At 48.8% G+C, this 21,281-nt stretch overlaps 1 long non-coding RNA gene across 1 annotated transcript; it reads left to right on the top strand.

Moving 5' to 3' along the window:
- The first annotated feature begins 513 nt into the window (after nt 1-513).
- Nucleotides 514-14,576, top strand: LOC119866096. Its single transcript, XR_005379014.1, has 3 exons — nt 514-643; nt 9,815-10,125; nt 14,386-14,576. It is a non-coding gene; the product is annotated as an uncharacterized LOC119866096 (long non-coding RNA).
- Nucleotides 14,577-21,281: the final 6,705 nt, after the last annotated feature.

Below are 21,281 nucleotides of genomic sequence, written 5' to 3'. Positions count from 1 at the left end.
TAGTTCTCCTGCCCAAGTCTATCTTCTACAGATTAGCCTAGCCTATATAGCATTTAAAAAACTAGCTCAATTGGTTTCCAGACTTGAACAATGGGAAGATTTCACATAAAAATCGAGATCCCTGGTATAGAAGAGAAAGTTCTTTCCATTTTGCTTTTCATTATTTGTTTCTGGCCTGGCCCCTGGGGGCGTCTGAGTTTGTCACCTCCTTGAGTATAGGACTGTGGGACACTGGAGGGAGGCATGCAATTGTGTTGGCCCATGGCTCAGTGAGAGGCCTAGTCTTGGGAGGGTTTTCTCATCTTGCCTGGATTAAGATGACTCACAGGGCCAGTATGGGTCTCTGGCAGAGCCAGCTTTCCTTTCCTACTTTGTTTTTATAAAACAGAAATAGAAGTTTCCATAACGTGGTACAACTCCACCCAGCACTGGCAGGCCTTGGGAAGTCACCGCTGTTTGTGAGTGTCCAAGGGAGAGCTTTGGTTGGGAGCCTGCTATTTGCTCATGGGTTCACAGAGCCTCACAGAGCAGGACAGCATGTGCTCATCTCTACTGTAGGCTCTGTCTGAATGCAGGTACCCTCCACTGGGTCCTCCTTCAGGAAAGATGATCAATGCAATGGATTCCTCAGGCCACAAGACAGGTAGGAGAACCAGAGATCTAGTGTAGTTTCTGTAACTGTGCATTTTTCCATCCCCTCTACCCATTCATCCTTCCATCCACCCTTCCTACCTCTCTTCTTTCCTTCCTTCTTTCCACCCATCCATCCATCCATCCTTCCATCTACCCATTCATCCATCTATCCATTCATCTATCTATCCATCCATCCATCCAAGTACTATTTATTAAGAACCCACTGTGCTTCAGACTCCCTACTCTATAACCCAAGATACAGAAACCGACAAAACTGATGCAGACCCCTCTATCCTCACATAGTGCACACTCAAATCAGGGAGACATATGTCACAAAGGTAACAATAGACCAAGAAAAGGGAACAACCATAGAGTCCATTAATAGATTAATTAAATGCAGTTTGGCTCTTCATAGAATGAGATTCCATGTTGCCCTTAAATGAAGCAGATCTCTATATGGTGACATAGGACAATCCTCTAAGTGGGGGGAAAAGGAAAGAAAAAGAAAATCAAGGGATGGATAATGTCTGCAGTATATGTCCATTTGTAAAGAGCAGGGAACTTGGCTGGGCTTTTATGTACTTGTACTAGCAGAGAGGGTTTCTGGGAGGGTCCATAAGGAATTGAGAACAGCTGATGCCTCAGGAAAAGCTGGCGCACCAGGGTACAAAGAGGGGAGAGAGTTATTAGAGCTATTTGAACATCTTGTTTTTGAATGTACAACTTTTTTTTTCCCAATAAAATGGCAAGGAAATTTATAAGATTGGTGGATAGATTGGCAGATCGAAGCATGAGAGGAGATATGATAGATAGATAGATAGATAGATAGATAGATAGATAGATAGATATAGATAGATAGATAGATTACAGGGGGAAAAGAAAAAAGGCTTTATAAGTTTGATGGTTTGATGAGTATTTTGAAAAGGAACTCCAGGCTGCCTTGGGGGCATTCAGAGAAAGCTTCCCTGAAGATGGGACATTTGGGCTGGTACAATGAGGATGGACAAGAGTTGCTTAGTGACAGATGCAGAGATGTGCACACAGATCTCCCAGCACTGAGAGGAGCCATGGGTCCTCAGGCCCATCCCTCCCCTCTCTAGACCTCAAGTGGTACATCTGCAAAGGGGGAAGAAGACACTCTCAGAGCAAGGTCCAGGAAACTCTAGGAAACAGCAGATGCCACATCCAAATCCAAGCTGTCTTAACTTCTGAGAAGGGTGAACTGCCTCCCGATCTCCTCCTGCTCGACCACCCTTATTGCAATAGACAGAAACTATCAACACTGGGACAATCAAGAAAAAGAAAATCTGAGTATATATCCAAGCTCATGGTCATTAAACTCTGGAGATATGCTTTTTATCTCTCTGGGGGCAGGCGATCACTGCACCTTTCTCCCCTTCCCCATCAAATAAATTACGAAGGCCAAGAAGGTTAATTTATCTGAGTGGATGGATGCCAGCTGCTCTGTCAAATTGCTATATTATAATAATCACGGCAGATATTTCGAGTGCTAACTCCATGCCAGGTACTTAGCATGCAAGACCTCATTCTGTCTCCAAGGAAGTCTAGGAGATAGGTATCCATGTGACTATTGATCCCTATTCATGGGCTGAAGGTCCGGAGGCCCAGAGAAGTTTAGCCACTTGCTCAAGCTTACACAGCTGCTAAGTGCTGGAATAGGAATCTAAGTCCAGGTTATGTTGACTGCAACCACTAACCTACATTGAGACCCATCACATGGAAGGGAGACTTCCTCTGCAGGCTTCGAGGCCGGGGAAGGCTACCCGGAGGAGGTGCCATTTAAGTAGTGCCCGGAGGACCACGGAGCTCTAAATCCCTTCTCTAAGAGAATCAGCCATCTTCCACAAGGAGATTCCTCAAGAATACAGGGCCCTGGAGACATTAAAAGGAAACTCATAAAAAATTCATCTCTGAGTAGTAATTGTATCATAAAAAGTATTGAGCTAGAGCACACATGCAAATTGGACCATATGAATTAATGGTGTAAACAGTTGGAATGGGGGTACACATTCAGAGAAACGCATACCCCCCTCCACCCCAGGCAAAGGTGGGCCAGGTGACACTGTGCCCTGAGGTTTGAGGGATATTTCCAGTCTACCAATTACCAGGAGCTCAGACCCCCCAAGCCCTGCTCAGTGTTACTCCTCTAGCAACCCCTGAAGATCTGGGTGTGCTCACAGTTTTCCCTCATTCTGCACTGTCTGAGCACCTACTGTGTGCTGGGATGGTGCCCCTTCTTCCCCATGTTTGCTGTGCTCACCACCACCTCTACATGAACTTGTTTATCCTAGACAAATGAAGATGAACATCTGTGAACTTGTGTGTCCACTTAGTTTTTCACGGCTCCCTTGGTGGAGGCATTCAACAAGCATGTACTGAGCCTGGATTATATTCAGGCTGGGACCCACCCTCAACCCCCAAAGCCGGTCATGGTCAGCAGAGGGCTTGTTGATGCAGGGGGTCTCCAAGACAAGACTGGGGGGTCGGGGAGCTGGCCAGGCAGAGATGCTGGTGGGGGACCAGCTCCAGGTACAAGCGAGCTGGATCATACACATTCGTGAAACCACACATAAGTGAGGGTGGTTGGAAAGTGAGGGCTGACAGTGATGGGATGAACCTGGGGGTTAGAACATTCTGGAAAAAATGATTTCCCCCACCACCACCACGGAGCTAGGACCTGATCCCCATTTGGTGTCTTTCCTGTCTTCCCAAATTCCTGGTTCTTAATTGCCCAAGAGGTAGAACCTGTGCTAACGTGGGTCTCATCAGAGTTCAGAGGACAGTCCCCACAACCTTCCTGTGGCTTACAAACTGTGTTCCATGGAACTCTGAGGGTCTGTGTCCATGTTTCTGGAGGCTCCAAGGTGGGGAAGAGGTTGAGGTTTAAGTGGGAAATGTTCTAGAACCTCTCCTGCTTCAGCCAGATCAGTGCCACTTGTACCTTTTTTTTTTTTTTTTTTTTTTGCCATTTCACGGAAATTTCAAACCTTCCTACCTTTCCCGTAGGAAGGGATTCTTTTGCTTATATAAGAACAACTCCAACTTGATGCAGAATAAAGCCCAAATTCTTCAAGACCTTTGGTGATCTGGACCCGGCCCATTCCTCTGGGCTCAGCTAAGCCATTTCCCATGCCTGCGTCTTCCAGTCCTGTACCCCAGCCTTGGCTGTGTGATTATGCACCAAGCCACAGATGCCCTCTGCTCCCCCATACTTCCATTCTTTTTGTCATCCTCTTTCCTTTCTGAGGCTGACTTCAAATCCTTCCTCCTCCAGGAAGCCCTCTCTGACCTTCAGTAGGTGTCCTCAACATTACCGATACACCTTGAAGGCTCCCCCCAAAGAGCTCTGACTCGCCAAAAACGAGAGCCTCTTTCTGCTAGTCGATCTCCACCCCCATCAGCTTGTGAAATCCACAAGGAAAGATCTCTGACCTGGTCACCAGCTCTGTCCCATATCTGACCTGGAATATGGCAGGTCCCCAAGAAATGATGCTAAGCAAAAGGGTGCCAGGAACGAATGGAGAGATGGTGGGGTTTGGGAGCATTTAAGTTAAAGGATGTGAGGGCAGATGGACAGATGGGAAGGAGGGGACTCGAGAGGGAGGGCGAGAGGGAAGGAGGAAGGTGGGGTGGTAGGTAGATGAGACGGTGAAAGGATGGATAGATACACAGAAGGGAGGGAGGAATAAAGAAAATAGAAGGGAAGAAAGGAAGGATAAAAGGAGGGAAGGGAGGATGGAAGGATAGAAAGACATTGCGAATGGTGGACACGCATGCCTACAGATGGGAGGACCCTGGTTCCGCTTTCCCCGACAGGCCACAAGGCCTCAGCCTTCCCCGAGCCCTCTCCACCCAAGTCCCCCTCTCTCCCTCCTGCCTCCATCACAGAGCCAGCCCCTGACATGCCCTCGCCCGCACAGTGATTACTCCTTGAGCAGCCTCCCGTATCCTGTTCCTGCTCTTCCTACAAGCAGAGAAGCAGAAAAATCCATCCTGATGAGGAGGCAGCCGCCCGCCCTCATCCCCCCCCCCCCCTCCTCCCGCCCCTGCAGCCTGTAACTCTCGAGCAGTCAGGCAGAAACAGGCAGTCAATTTTTTCCAGGGTCGAGCGCCGGCTGTAAGGCACAGCCCTGCAGGGTGACAGGGGAGGCGGGGGGCCACTTGGATGGCATGACCGGCTCTCCCCCATCCTGGGGCCAGTGCCTCCTGCCTCGCTCACCCTGACGCTGCCAGCTGTGTAATTCAGGGGACATACCACCCCCTGTCCCCTGCCGCCAGCACCACCACCAAGCAACGGGCTCACCTAAGACCCCAGCCTGGTGGAAAACATCACAGGCCAGGCAAAAATGCCCTGTTGCCATCCATCACATCTTCTCCCCTAGCCTGGCTTCCTACCTGCCGGCCTGGAAGCCAATTCCTTTCACCCCTGCCTGTCCTCGGTGGCTTCATGGCAGGCTCCTAGCAGAGGAAAAGGCAACGGATGTGCTTGTACCCAACCAGGTGTCAAGTGGCTCTTGGTTGGGTGCTACGGTGTGCCACCTAGATATCACCCCAGCTATCGGGAGTGTTGACAGCTCCCAGCTGAGCCTCTGCTCCCAGCACCTGCCCTCAGCTAGAGAGAACTGCCTAGTCCAAGGTCAAACCTCCTTCCAGTAGCTGGTTGATGAGAGGGGTACACCACTCTGGCCTCCTTGCTTCGAGGCAGGGTGACTTTGCAGAGCCGCGTCAGCTCCAGAGCTCCCTGTGGAATCAGCGGAGGCCTCTGATGAGTCTGAATCATGCCCCAGCTTCTTTATGCCTCTCCCTACTGGTTTGCCTAGCTGTTGATCCTGAGCACTGCACCCCACTGCACCCCAGTGAAGCCCCTGCACTCAGATTCATGAAGTCTGCATGCAGGGGACCCAATATGCGACAGCCTTTTGTGCATTTGCAAATTTGAGGTCTATGGCAGCTCTGCCTGGCATGCTCTTTGTTTCACATGTCACAGACCCGAGGCTCAGGGAGGCGACAGGCCCTGTCCCAGGCTGCACCGAGTGAGTCGGAGCTGGGATTCCACACTAGCCCACTTCTAGTTAGTCAGGCTCTGATACCCTCCATCGCTGCTGATCAGGAGACAGGCCCATGGAGAGTCATGGTTCCTTTCTGACTTCCACAAGTCCCAGGGACCGGGGCTCCCTGACTCAGCTATAGGGAGTCCAGGTGGAAACTCACATCCTGTACCCTAGGATCGGACACCTCTTCTGGATCCCCAGACCTCAGGGCTCACTCATGCTGCCTTTCCCGCCTTCCACTCCAGACTGCCCCCATCTCTCCACCTGCCACACCCACCGATGTGCTGGGGGAGGGGGGGGTACATGGTAGAGCTAAAAGGGCCAAACACATCTAGCTTCAATTCTGAGCTTTTGATAGAATGGACCACTTGACCCTTCTCAGAGTCTTGATTTCCTCATCTTTCAAATGGGCCAGTTGGAGGATTGCTTGACACAACATATCCAAAACACTTGGCCCAGGGCCTGGTGTACAGCAGCTGCTGGGGCATTCCCACTTCCTTCATTCCCAGTGATCAGGTCTGACCCGATGAGGATGATCCGTGCAGAGCCTGGTGGCAAGCGCTGGAATCTCATTGTCTCGCTCCCTCCTTGCAACAACTCCATGAAGCGGGTCTCATCATCATCCCCATATCACAGGTGAGACAATGGAGGACATAGAGAGAAAAGGGCATGTCCACAGTTCTCGGGGAAAAGGGGACCCGTTGGGATGAGCCAACCCCTCTGTCCAGCTCCATACTCACAATCTTCACCAGTTGGACTCCCTTCTCCTCCCACTATGAGCCTCTTGGTCTTCCACCTGCCCCAGTCCCAAGTAGACATGTCCCACAGGGAAGCTAGGTATCCCTTGATCCAGTGGGGTCACTATTTAGAACCATGTCTGTAGGCGCCCTGCTGAGAAAATCCATGAAAATCGTGTGTTCTGGCTATCAGGTTGCTTACACCTTAGCCCCCCTGTCCTTCATGCTGAAAATGACCCTTTAATAATAAGAAAATCCTGGCCTGGGGCTGGGAGCTGCCTTATTAATTTTTTTGGGGGGGAGCTGCCTTATGAAGGCAGAACTTATGCCTAAGTTCAGGGATGGGAGGGGGGAAGGGACTCTACCTCCAAGAAAGCCATATGTACCCTTCTGAAGCTCTTCCAGCCATAGGGGAGCAGGGCTCACTGGCCCTGGATGAGGTCATAAATCCATAATTGAACATCTGGGACCATCAGTCCCCATAAAAAGAAACCAGAGGAATATGGTAAAATTGCCCACAAGGCCGTGGAAACTTCCTCTGGGACTGGGCCAGGAGTCCGGGGGTCCTTCCTGTGGCCGCCAGAGCCAGCTTCTGTGTGGGAAGAGCACGGGACTAGGGGTCAGCCAACCCTGGGCTTAAATCCTGCCTCTGCCAGCCAGGGCCTTGGCAATGCCACGGAGCCTCCCCGTGCCTCAGTGTCCTCCTCTGTGAACTGAGCATCCCACTAACATCCTTGCGACACTTTAACATGACTGGGGCTTCCTGATTGCAGATGGAGAAATTCTAAATCCACGCTTTGAAGATGTCGACGGTGATTGATTGCAGACAGGGAGGGAGGGGATGGGATGAAAACAGTGCAGGGAACCAGAGATGACCAGACCAAACCTCAAGAAGGGTCTCCAAGCACTTCTTCCCGATTCCATCTTCCCGATTCCATCGGGGCTGCGTATTTACGTGTTTGGCCAGCCCTCTTCTTTGCCTTGTCTCTGGCCAGCTCCAAAAGAGACTATGGGATTTACCAAGTAGATTACATGGCACTTAGCTAATGAAATGACTCCCTCCCTGTACCCCCCTGCGCCCCCCACCAAGATATCGATCAGCCACTGGCAACCCAGGAGCTTCCAGCAGCCTCTGGACAGTTCAAAAAGAAAACCAGCCATTAATAAAATTGAATGGTTGGGGGTGGAGAGAGGGAAGGAGATGGGGAAGAGCTGGCGGGAGGGGAGGGGGCTGGGAAGAAGCTAACAGGGAAGAAAATCAGAAGACAAACTGTCTCTCTGATTCAAAACCCATATCGCAGATGTAGAAGAGATTGTGCAATTAACCACTTCCGCCAGAAAATGCCCACGAGGTAAATATGCCAAAGTCCAGGGGTGACCATCTGTACGTCAGAGGACACAGGTTGCAAACTCAGGGCAGCCCCCCACAGCGGGGCTTCTGTACTCCATGTACGTTTTACTTAAGTGGAATTGGCTGCCAATTTTTTTTTTTAATGAGAGTTTTCATATAAAAATCTAGATTGCTGGAGTTTCTTGGAAAACGGGAACATGCAGTAACTCTGGGCTTGCATTCTTGCACAGCGGCCACAGGGAGAGTGCTAACAGCTGTCCCTGTGGGTGGGACGCACGGGGTCGGCTTGGTCCCTGCCTGGCCCCTGGGCTCCCTCCAGTGAGGCCGAGACACCAGGGCTGGAGTTTGAGACCCTGACCCAAAGTCCGAACTGAATATGTACATATGGGTGGGGCTGGGAGTATGTGTGTGGGTGATGCCCCCTGGGTAAATACCACCTGCCAAAATATTAACAGAGGCTACCTCTCCCTAAGTAAGGCCTTCATCTTCTTCTTTTGTACTTACTGTTCTCATCAACAGAAAACAATAGACTTGGCTTTAAGGGGGAAAAAATCAATATATACAGAGCTGAGTATTCTGAATGCTCACAGTGATGGCAATTGCACCAGGAAGGAAAAAATCACCAAAAAAAAAAAAAAGTCAAACTGTGGTCTTCGCCAAATTGGGGAACTGAGGGCAATTTGAATTTTCTCTCTATCTTTTTCTGCCACAAATCCCTCTCGTATTTCTAATGGGATGACCACAAACCAGGCGTGTGTAAATGAAACATAAATCATGATTAACCCACATAAACAGAGATGCGATTCTTCAGAAGGAGCCTTGTCAGCGGATGGGCCTTGAGTGGGGTCGGGGTGAGGTGGGGTACAGGACTGTGTCAGGGGCTTCTGAGCCTCTTTCTCCAGGATCAGGAACCTGGTCAGATGGCTGCGGTGTATTGTCCTGCCCCCAGACCTCAGGTCCACATCCATGAATGCCGAAGAACGAACTAAATTCCTCATCGGGGAGGCCAGCTCCTATGCGCTGGATACAGATTGACATGTTTTCACACACGTGTGTTAGCGAAAGAGCCTGGGGGTTCATAAGCCAGGCTCTCCACGCAGCCATTTCCTGTGTGACCTTCTGCGGGCCACTTGACCTCTCTGAGCCTCCTATGCTTTCTATAAAATAGGGATCAAACTCACCTCTCAAGGCTGGAGGGAGGACTAAATGAGCGCTCTGTGTCTGGAACCCAATAGGCAGTCAAAAAAAAGGCTAGATACTACCTGTATTATTACGATTGATATTATTAAAAACCACCTACTGTGTGCCTGCCAGCAATGGGCAAGTTTCCCATCCATCATCTCACAATAACATGAGTTTGAGGCCATCATGCCCCACAGAGATCACATCTTTGTGACCCACAGAGGCTCACCTGTGCTTACCACTGACCCCTGGCCCCTAGGAGGCTGTCATCACTGTATTTTTGATACTAAGATTAACTGAACACCCACTGCGTGCCTGGCCTCTGGGCCCCTCACCCACTTTCTGGTGTGATCAATAAGAGCAAGAAATCTGCAAAGAGACCAGATTCACATCTCCTTCCATCACTATAGGGCTTAGGCCAGCACCTTCCCTCCAGCCTCAGTTTTATTATCTGTCAAATGGTTGTGCTTGTTGGATCCTTAGGACATTTCATCGATAACGGTTAATACATGGAAAGGCTTTGCAGAACGGAAGGAGGAATCAATCATGGAGTAACTATCCCCATTTAACTGAAAATTAAGGAAAGTTGCACACTGTACCATTAATTCATTTGTTCGTTCTTTCGTTCATTCCTAGCTTGTACACTGGAGCAGTGCCTCCCTCCACCCAACTCTCCAGAAGTGTCCGCACCCCCGAAAAGCATGTGGTGGAGAGTGAGGGGAACCAGTCTCCCCTACTCTGGGCCTCCTCATCTCTCGCTGTCGGGGAGGCAGCTGTGGCCAGACATTTGGAAGCCATTATAAACATCCCTGTCTGATTCTGTCCTCCCCTGTCCGTAGCTTACAGCAACGGATTCCAAGGAATTTTGGCTTGGTTCCTTGGCGGAGGGAGACCCGGAGGAATGATGGAGCGCTCTCTCCTCTCCACCCCATCCACACATGGTCCTCTTCATTTCAGCGTCCGGAGCAATGGGCAGTAAACCCAGGGGCGTTGGGGAAGAGCTTGCACCAGAAGAACCTGGGACTCGGCCCAGACTCGGCTGCTTCCTGCTGGAGTCACCTCTCTGAGCCTCAGTTTCCCTCTCTGTAAAGGGGGAATAGCAATAGTAGACAGATGCACTACCCATGCGGCTAGGAATCCACTAGTTGAGGTAAATTAAATGCCTGATGCAGTAGATATTTGAGAAATTATATTTTCCCCATTCTAATTTCAAGTTCGCTTTTGCCTGTAACCAAGAAAGCAGAGGTAGGCTGGATGCGAACTTGATGCAGAAGTTTAGCAATAGCCCGCTGGATCCCCTTAACAAAGCCACTCCCCAACACGTGCCTGTTTCCCCAGCCTTCTGCCTCTTGCTCCCCGACTTTCCCTATATTGGCGCCCTGCCTGCCTCGGGGGGCTCACAGCACGACCCGGGCCCGGGCAGCCTTCCAACCCTCCCTGTCTGTCCGCCCGCCAGGCTTCACTGGCATCAGATGCTGTGGCATCCAGCCCTGGCCTGACCTAGCCTGTCTGGGCTCCTCTTTCCTGAGCCTTTTCTCTCTTGGTTCCTATGCATTGTTTTCTTCCTCTTTTCTCTGCACCAGGTCCATCTAGGCTCCTGGGTCCCTGCTCTGGCCCCTTGGGGTGGGGGAGATGGGAAGCCAGGGTCCAAGGGGGTGGCTACCCTCCCACTGGCCATCAGGGCGTAGCCTGGTACCCTCCAGATTTGTCAGATGGCCTCCATGTGAGCTGGAGTGGGCTCCGTGTGCGTGTGCGTGTGTGTGTGTGTGCCTACATGTGGTATGTGCGTGCATGCCTGTGTGCTGCATGCAATATGTGTGTGCAGTATGTGTATGCCTGTATGTGGTGTGTATGTGTGTCCATCCATATATGATTTGTGTACATGCATGTGTGTGGCATATGCATGCCTGTATGTGGTGTGTGTGTGTGCTGTGATGTGTGCATGCATGTGTGTGTATGTGTGGTATGTGCATGCCTATATGTGGTGTGTGTCCATATGTGATTTGTGTGCATGCATGTGTGTGCTGCATGTGATGTGTATGTGGGGAGTATGTTAGAGGGATCGTGTGTGTACTGTATGTGATGTGTGTGTGGGGGATATGTGCCATTTGGTGTATCTGTGGTATGTATGTGTGTGGTGTGGTGTGTGTGTATGGGGGGGGTGGATTGTCTGTGTGTTGTTATCTCCCCCATCTTTGTGAGATCGAGAACCTCATAGTTCCAAGACCAGAGAGAAGGGACTAGAGAGAGGCTGTGTAGCAACGTCTCTTGGATCCCGACCTTCTGCAACCTCTCACATGTAGGCATGTGTGTGTCCACAGGTCTTTCTACAGACATTTCTGCTGCCATTTCATTGAGAGATCGGTGTGGCCCCCACGCCAAGCTTTCCACTCATAATTCGGTTCATGCACACACGTGCCCATGAAGTGGAACGCTGTCCCCTCTTCACAGATGAGCAAACTGAGGCAGAGCAGCTTAAGAAACATGAGAAGCTTTGTTGGGCGGGAGCCCAGGAGCCCAGGCCACTGCTGATACTTGCTGTGTCCCGGAGAGCCAAGCTCCCTCCGGCCAGTGCTCAGGGCTCCTGGGGACTTCCTCAGCGCACTCGTTCCCCTGGTTTTTCTTCTCTGACCTCTGCAACTTGGCCTCCAATATTTTTTCTCTCTCTTTTATCACCTGTTCCTTAAGTTACATTTTCCTTGGTTTTCTCTCTACTCATTCTCCTACTTCCACCCCCTGTCTTTTTGTCTGTATGTCTGTCTCTGTGCCTTTCTGTCTCTCTCTCTCTTTGTCCCTCTCTCTGTTTCTGTCTCTCTCACATTCCCAACCTGTCACATTCCCTCTGTCTCCCCATGCATAGCTGTGTGTGTGTGTGTGTGTGTGTGTGTGTGTGTGTGTGTGTGTTCATGTCTCCACCTCCCACCTCCCTGGTCCATTCGTTTTATCCAGCTTCTGCCACGGAAGGGGCCACAGGCTCTGCTGTGCTACATGTGTATTCTCCGTCTGCCCCTCCTGCTGATCCTGCTGGTCCCCCAGCCCCGTGTCCTGGGACTGTAGCTTCTGCACAGCCTCCGTGTCAGCCCCGACTTCCCGATGCAGGTCCCAAAGGGGCTCAGGGTATGGGAGACAAGGTGGGTCGGGGAATTTGTCCTTGCTTCCCACTCCCAGCTGCCAGTTGGCAGCAGCAGCAGCAACTCCACGCTGGGCCCTGCTGGAGAGCCTCTTCCTGCAGCCACACCCCTCCCCGGATCCCAGTAACACTCCCTTCTCTCTCCTCCAGGCCTGGGGTACTAGGGGCTCCCCACCCTTCCCAGCCCAGTAGTGCAGCTCCATCCCTCTTGGCTCCTCTTAACCCCGTCCACACTTGGATGGCTCTTCCCTTCATTGACTCCGTGGTCACCAGTCTCCTGCTATGGCATTGATGAATGCAACTGTCCCTCTTCTGTTGAACCTCTACAGCCATCCTCTCCCCCTCCTCTCTTCTCTGACACCTCCCTGCTTCTCTGCTCACACCCAGCCTCCCGCACTCCCCAGCCTACTCCCCAGCCAGACTGAGAGCTCAACCAGGCAGAGACTGTACCTATGCCTCCCGTGCCCCCTAGCCACTGCCTTGCACCTAGTCAGCTCTCGGGGACTGTGAAAATAGAAACTGATGAGTCAGACCAGCATGCCAGCCAGTGAGGTGTGTCTGCAGCACTGCCTGGGATGCTCAAAGGAATCCACTCTGGGCCCATGACCACCCCTCCCAGACATTAGCATCAGAGCTCCCACAGCCCTGTGGTGGGGGGTCCCCAATAATGGGGCACTCCCACACTGCAGTTCAAACCGACTCCACAGCACTTCTCTGTGTGCCCCAAGCTCATGGATGGAAGAGCTCCCCTGCTCCTGGCACCCGTTCAAGCTGCCTGGTGAACTAAATTGATTTTTTATCGTTGCTCTGGAGCGAGCTTAATGAATCTGTTAGTGACGGCTGCCTGCCCCAATCGCCTCTCAGTGCCTGTGCCACCAGAACGGCTCTTCCTGAGAAGGAAGAGGCATTATTTAAGGCTCAGCCTGTGCCCCTGAGAGCAGCTGGGCATCAGCGAGGCCATGCTTTGCTCTTCTTGGAGGGGGTTTCCATACTAGAGTAGGGCTCTAATGCAAGTCAGAAAAGAAAAAGGCAATGCTGGAAAAGAATGGAAGAGATTTAATTAGTACATGTGTTCCTAGGGACCAACATCCATCTGTTCATCCACTCATCCTTCTACTCATCCATCCATCCATCCATTCATCCGTCCACCCAACCATCTACCAATCCATTCATTGACTTATCTAACTACGCATCCACCCAACCATCTGTCCTTCTACCCATCCATTTTTCTTTTTAAAAAGATTTTACTTATTTATTTGAGAGAGAGAGCAGAGGGGGAAAGAATCTCAAGCAGACTCAGTGAGCTGAGCATGGAGGCTGACATGAGCTCAATCTCACGACTCTGAGATTATGACTTGAACTGAAACCAAGAGTCGGACACTTAACTGACAGAGCCACCCAGGTGCCTCCACCCATCCATGTTTCTATCTACCCATCTGTTCATCCATCCATCCATCCATTCATTCTCCTATTTATCCTTCCTCCATCCACCCAGTTATTCATCCTTCCATCCATGCATCCATCCTTCCATCCATCCATGTATCCATCTATCCACCCAGCTGTTCATCCTTCTAACCTGGCATCCATCCTTCTATGCATCCATCCATGTATCCGTCCTTCTGTCCATGTACACACCCATCCATCCATGTATCCATCTTTCTATCCATACACCCATCTACCCTTCCATCTCTCTGTTGCTTCATTTATTTGTTGTTCATTTGACCTTATACACAGTTAACATTATAAGATCGAGCATCCTTACTGTGGCCCACAGGGCACTATATAGCTTCCCCTTCAACTCATCTCTTGCCACTCTCCCCTCTCACTCCACTATAATCACTATAACATTACTGATTCTCAAACATGACCCAAGCCCTTTGCGTCTGCTGTCTCCTCTGCCAGAAATACTCCTTTCTGAACACTCCCAAGACTTGCTGCTTTCCTTCACTAGGACTCTGCCCAAATTTCACCACTTCCAAAAGGCCTTTTCTGGTCGCCCTTGATATAAATTAGCAACTCCCTGTCACTCTTTATCCTTTATCCCCCCCTTTTAATTTTACCCCTTGCCTTCTGACATTATATCATATGTATTTATTCTGTTTAGCGTCTACTGTTTTCTACTAGAAAGAAGTTCCATGAAGGGAGGACTTGTGCCAGTTTCATTGGCCCTTGCATCCCTGGGTCCTAGAACAGTGCCCAAAGTGTCATCAGTACTTGGGAAGTTTGACTTATTGAATTAATGATTTAATTCACTAATACATGCTCTGTCATTTCTGTCAGATGCTGAGTACCGAAGTAAATGGTGTCTCTTGCCCCTCACCTCTCAGGACATCAGGATCTTGGAACCTCACAAGATGGAAGGGGAGACTTTGACCCTAACCACAGTCACATACATGATTGTAAAGTTGCATCTGGGCTAAAAGCCTTGAAGGATGGTACATGAGACCTATAAACATTTTGAAGTTGTTTGAGTTGAGCTTGTTTTTCTTGCTTACAGTCAAGCATCCTGTCTGGCCACATCACCCATGGAGATGCTGGTTGGAACAGAGCCTGCTTCCTCAGCTCTTTGCTACCCTCCTCAATGCTCCAGTTCCCCTGATTGCACTCTCAGCCCCTCCACATATTCAGTCTTTGTGGACAGAGAAATGGAGGGGTGGGCCACTCCTTGCCTCCCCAAGTTGGGCCTGGACCTGCTGCAGAGCATGAATATTGCTTGGTTTATTCTCATTTCTTTTCCCCTTCTTCCATCTAAGCCAGGAGCCAGACCCAGAATGTCACAGTGCTCAAAGAGAAGGTACTATGTAAGCCCAGGGATCCCCTAAAATGAGGGGTGCCTTGTAGGGAGAAGGAGAAAAAGCATACTTCTGAGGGCAATGGAGATGTAGGAGGACTATCTCAAGACCAAAATGAAATTGGGTGCTGAATGGTAGGAAAAGTGGAGACCTGAGTCTCTCGGGATGGCAACCAGACCTTGGAAGGTACAACTGTGGGTGCACCAAGGGAGATCCTGACCCCAAAGTCTCCTTGAGTCCTCCTTCCCCAAGAATCCCTATAGCTTGAATATAGACAGTCATGGCTGTAGCAGATTTTCCTCAAACAACCACAGTAATATTCCCAATCCTATCTGCTCTTCCACAGCCTTGCCACACTTCATTAAGAAATAGAGTCTATTCCTTCTTCTTCCAAAGCCAGGAGGGCTTGTGACTACTCTGACAAAATGCATTAATTCTGACGCTAAGTGACTTCTGGGGCTGGGTCATAAATAGGACTCAGCTTCGATCTGGCCCTCTTTCTCTTGGGAAACCCAGCTTTGGAACCAGCTACCATGCTGTGAGAAAACCCAAGCTCCATGAAAGGACATGTATGGATATCTTAAGCTATAGTCCCAGCTAAGCTCTCAGTTTACAATCCTCATCAATGGTCGGGTATGGGAGTGGGTGATATTTCAGATGATTCCTTCTCCCAGCCTTCGAGTCTTCCAGCTGATGTTCTAAACATCATGAAATAGGGACAAGCCAGCCTCACTGTGGCCTGTCTGAATTTCTGACCCACAGAATCCATGTGCATAACAAATGATTGTAGTTGCTTTATGCCACTGAGTTTTTGGGTAATTTTTTACATAGGGTAACTGGGACAACAAATATATAATATAGTATAATATAGCTCCCTGTGTGCCAGGTTCTGTACTAAGCATTTTATAAATATTCACTCAATCTTCAAAACTTATCCTAGATATTCTACTAATATATCCATTTTACAGGTGAAGAATTGAGGCATAGAGAGATAAAACAACTTGCTCAAAACCACAGAATAAGTGGCAGAACTGAGAATTGAACCTAGGCAGTTTGGCTCCAGAACAACTGGGCAAGACATACATCCTGATGGGAGTGATGGAAATGTAAAGCTGACCATTGGAATCCTGGCTCTATGCTTACAGATAAACAGACTTAGGAGCTTGCTGTTTTTTGGTATCAAAACTGAAGGTCTTTCCAATTCTGTAGAATGGAACTCCACTGTTGAATTCAAATTGATAAATGGCAACAGCTAGATAGATGGACAGAAATGGATGGATGGATATGTAAACAGACAGACTGATAGTTAATGGTAGTTTGTTTTCATTTTTATATTTTTTCATATGGGAGTTTTGGTCTAATGATGAATGTTTGCTAAGCAGGATCTGAGAAAGATAAACTAGAGGTGGAGTCGCAGCATCATGTTTCACCATTTCTCTCAAAATCTCAGTTTCCTCATCTGTAAAATGGGCAGGACCTTGCCCATCTCAGGGGATATGACCAAGATTCATTGGGATAACCTATAAGGCACTTGTCATGGTGGCCAGCCCCCCCCCCCATAAATGTTAGACTCCTACTTGGTCCCCATCCATCCTCTTGTCCATATGCTTCCCTCCTCCTTTCTCAGCCTCTTTACCACCCCCCAGCTGGCCTGTGGCTCCCCAGAGCTGTCTCAGACAGCAGGCATCCTCCCAGCCCCGACTGCCTCCGAGCTGGAGGTCACGGAAGTGTGTTTCCCTCTAACGTGTGCTGCCACACTTGCTGGCAGCCTCCAGCACGGAGCACAGCTGCCAGGCCGGCACGCCTCCTTCCTCCCAGCTGCTGGGATGCGACCTTGTCTATCAGGAGGCCCTGGGAAGCCCACTGAGTGTGCTCCCAGCTTCATAGGTGACATAAATATTTTCCAACATGCAGGCAACAATCTGATTGGTGCCTTCCCCAGAGTGCCAAGCTCCAGGCTTGGGGCTGCAGAAGCGAAAAAAGGGGAAAAATTCTTTTTACCAATGAAGTCTGGCTCCTTCCATCACTGAAAAGTTTAACTCTTCCTGTGTTCTGTCTCCTAGCTATTCCAAGTTCCAACCAAACTGCTGATCTTCAGTAGAATTTTGAAAAGTGCCTGCAGTGACTAAGACAGCCCCAAACCCACCTTCACAGAGCCAAAAGACCATCTAGGGCAGCATTTCTGACATGAATGCATGTTAGAACCACACAAGGTGATAATAACATAGTGGTTATCATTTAAAATATTTTTAAAAGAGTCTTTATCTCCTAGAGGTAGACAAAGAATTACCCAAGGATGAAATGACAGAGCATCCAGATTTGCTCCAAAACAATACAAGAGGCAGCAGATGGAGGGAGGAGGCATATTGATGAAACAAGATGGGCCCTGACTTGACAATAGTTGATGTAGACCATGGATCTATGGCGGTTCTTTATAGCCATGGAGCTCAGACTTGAGTGGGCATCGAACTTTCCAGAATGCTTGTTAAATGCAGACTTCTGGGCAACCTCCTAGAGACTCTCATTCAGTAGGTCTGAGTCCAAGACCAGATTTTGCAAATCCAATGATCATTCAGGGAATTCTGCTGCTTCTACTTCTGAACAGCACTTGGAATAAATAGCGTTGCTTTATGCTTTTCTCTCTGCATTTGTCTGTATTTGAGAAGTTGGATAATAAAACATCAAAACAAATTTATTTTCTAAAGAATCGCCTTCATGAGATGCTGACTTGGGAGGCCTAGAGTGGGTCTCAGAAATCTGCATTTTAACAGGATCCTGGGTGATTCTGATATAGTTGTCCCACAGCACACACTTTGAAAAGCAGAGTCAGGGCAACGAGACAACTGCCTTGTAGTGGGATATGCACCATAATGAGGGCAGTCCCAGAGGTTGGGAGCGAGCTGAACCTAGACTTAGGAGTCAGAGAAAGCTTCTTGGAGGAAGTGAGTCATGAACTAGAGAAACTGGAGGTAACCAGGTGATGATGAGGGAAAGGAAGAGTGCAAAGAACAGCATGTGCTAAGGCCCAGAGGCAAGAGTAAGCAGAATGCCTTTAGGAAATGGATACAGGGATGTAGCTAAGAGCAGTGGGGGTCAGAGGAGAGATGCAACCAGAGACAGGGCTGAAATGCTCAGCAAGAGTCAGGTCCTTGTGGGCCATGAGTTCAGACTTCATCCTGAGGACAGTGGGAACCATGGAGGGTGTGAGAGAATGATGTGATCACATCTGTGCTTTGGAGTCATCTCTCTGACTGTCATGAAGACCATGAAGGGGCAGGAGCAGAAGCTGGGATGTCCAATGAGAAATTCATTGTTGTGTCCAAGCCTGAAATGAGTGACAGCAGAGAGAGGTGAACAGATTCAAGAGCTCCTTGGGTGGGAGAAGAAACAGGACTTGGGGGTTAGATTTTCAAAGGATTTGAGGCCATTTATGTGAATGAATCCAGAACAAATCACAAAACTGTTAACGGAGGGAAGAAGCCAGTGTAATCTGGGGGTAAGGACTAGATTCTGAGGGATATTTCCTATATTTGTAGCTAAAAACTCATGCCTCCCTATCTGGGCATCCACATTAGGTACAAGGTGGCTCCTAAAAAGAGCTTGGCTCCAAAAGCTCAACAGCTGAGCTCTGTCTCAACCACTTCTATCTGTGTAGCCAAATAGAAGTCACATGATCTCCCAGGAGCTCAGGCTTCCTGGTTGTGCAAAGGGAAGCTAATGTCTTCCCATCTCTCAAGGCTGACATAAGACTCAGAACAGTGGTCTCTCAAGTACAGGCACCACCCAGCACACTCCTAGCTTGGCTTCAGAACCCATGTTAGGTGTCATCTGCTCTTACAAGCTCTCCCCAGATGGGATCACTATCTCCTTTATAATCTTCTTTGGTGGCCTAGGCATGTCTCTTTGGTGACACTAGTAACTCTAAAATCCTGAACCACTGGCTGGAGTCACTGGCCTAGAACTGGACACATGATAAATGCTCTGCACACTCGTTCAGTCATTCAATCATTATTTAATTGAGCTCCCACCACAGGCCAGGGAATTCACAGATCAGAAAATAAATGAATGAATGAACTCTAAAGTTCTATGAAATGGGGTGATTTCCATACACCAGCCACTGGGAGAAACTTTTTTTTAAGTATCCCATTTAATCCTTGAGACTCCTAGATATGAGTTCTAATTTCCAGATGAGGAAAGTGAGCCTTGAGGGTGGGGGATACAGGGCAGGGTAAGGTGTTTCTGCCAGAGGTATGCGGGGAATGTGAACCTAGGGAGCACTACCTCAGAGCCTCCAGACCCTGAGCTTATGATAAGACATTATCTTAGCCTCTTCACTGACCACTTCCCCAGGTGACGTGTTCCTGGAAATCAATCCAGAAAGTCATGCACAGGGAGTTCTGTGTTTCTCTCTATCTCATAAACAGAAGCAAACCAGGTCCTTGAGCGAGACAGGAGCATTCCTCCTTTGAAAATGGAAAACAATGGCATGATGTTTGTAACTACCATTTCTTGAGCAGGGGCCAGTTGGGTGCCAGCCATGGTGGAAAGCAATCTATATGCGTTACTTCATCCAGGCTCATCATGCCTTCAGGGAGATGGGACAGTTGTCATTTAACTTATAAAACACATAGCATTCAGCAAAGGTGCAGGGAGAGCCTTGCCTGAGGTCACATAGTGGGTATTTTGGGGCTCAGGGGTGTCTGCCTGACACCCAAACCCAACCTGATCTCCTTCCATCCACCAGGCTGCTGGCCACTCCCTCACTCTGGTGACACAGAACACTGTAATGAAGAATGTGGCCAGAGCAGCTTTTATGGAAAACCCAGAAAGCATCTCACCCTGGCAGCTTTTTGTATCCAATTTAAGTCCAATAATGAAACTTTAAAGGTATTGGGATATAGGCAGGGCTGCAGCAGGTGTATAGGATAGGCGAACACCAAGCCTACGGGCCTTTTAGTGGCCTCATCTATGAGGCGGGCCTCAAAATCCCCCAAAGAAGGGAGGCCAGAAGGCGCCTCATCTCCTGGGGCTTCCATGGTGGTGGACCCTTCCGAGGCTCTGTGAGAACCAGGGAAGGGTCTAGGATGGGGTCCCCTGAGGGGACTGTCACTGTGCTATTGACAGCTGAAGAGCAATCCTCCTGACCCTCCCAAGCTTCAGCAGATGGAGGGATATGTTTTGTGTCACATTACCAATCCTCCCTCAAGAATACTGGCCCGTATTTGGATGGAAGGGTGGGTAGGTGGTGAGGTATATCAGCCTAGACTCTCACTTTATACAACAAAATAAATTCCGGGTAGATTTTGTAAATCCAGAGTCAAATGTAAAAATTAATAAACATTTGAAGAAAAAAATGGGTTAAATGGGTAGTTCACAATGCTGGGGAAGAGAAGGCCATTTCTTAAGCAGGAGAACAAAGAAATGAATCCCAGAGGTATGGGAAAATTGGATAGATTTGTGTGCCTGAAGAAACTGAAAACATAAATTGGTGTGACTAAAGACATCGTACGTGAATTAAAACCCAATTGACAAACGTAAGAAAAAATATTTGCGACGTTTATGGCAACCAAATGGTTAGTGCCCTTAATATTTTTTTTACAAAGCTCTTGCATATCAAATAGAAATCACTAAAATGGAAAAAGAGTTAAAGGAAATGAGCAGACCACTCTCAGAAGAAGAAAGAAATGTAAGAGAGGGATGAACATATGGGAGAACGTATACGGTTATCCCCACTGGGGAAACACTGCTGGTTTGAGACAGATTTCACTGAGTTGATTCTGTGCTGGCAAGGGTCAGGTGGGAGAGGACCCTTGACCACCTTGGAAAGGGGAACCGCTTTTTTAGAAAGCTCCTAGTTACTTATTAAAAGCCTTAATTCAATTTCTAATTCAGTAAACCCCACTTCCAGGGATTCATTCTCAGGGGAAATTGTAGACACAGAGATTGGAAACTCTTTTATTTTTTTATTTATTTTGGGGGGAGGAGCAGAGGGAGTGTGAGAGAAAATCTTAAGCAGGCTCCATGCCCAGTGCTGAGCCCAATGTGGGGCTCAATCCCAGGACCCTGAGATCATGACCTGAGCTGAAATGAAGAGTTGGATGCTTAACTGACTGAGCCACCCAGGGGCCCCTAGAAAAGCTTTTAAAGGCTAATGATTAGGACATAATATGGTGAAAATGCCATACACAAAACTGCATTTTCAAAATGACTTTGGTATGTGTGTGAGCATGTGGCTGCATGCTCCTCTGTCAATGAAGAAATATTAGTGGAAGGATTGTCATCATAAAATTAACGGTGGGTTGAGATTTGGGGACAGTGTTCTATTTTCTTCCTTATATTTTTATGTTATAAATTTCTATTATAAACATACTGCTTTTATAATAA

This window comes from Canis lupus, chromosome 26 (genome assembly GCF_011100685.1).
Source record: "Canis lupus familiaris isolate Mischka breed German Shepherd chromosome 26, alternate assembly UU_Cfam_GSD_1.0, whole genome shotgun sequence".
Taxonomy (NCBI): domain Eukaryota; kingdom Metazoa; phylum Chordata; class Mammalia; order Carnivora; family Canidae; genus Canis; species Canis lupus.
The sequence above is the reverse complement of the archived record's forward strand: the minus strand, read 5'-3'. Positions and strand labels throughout refer to the sequence as shown.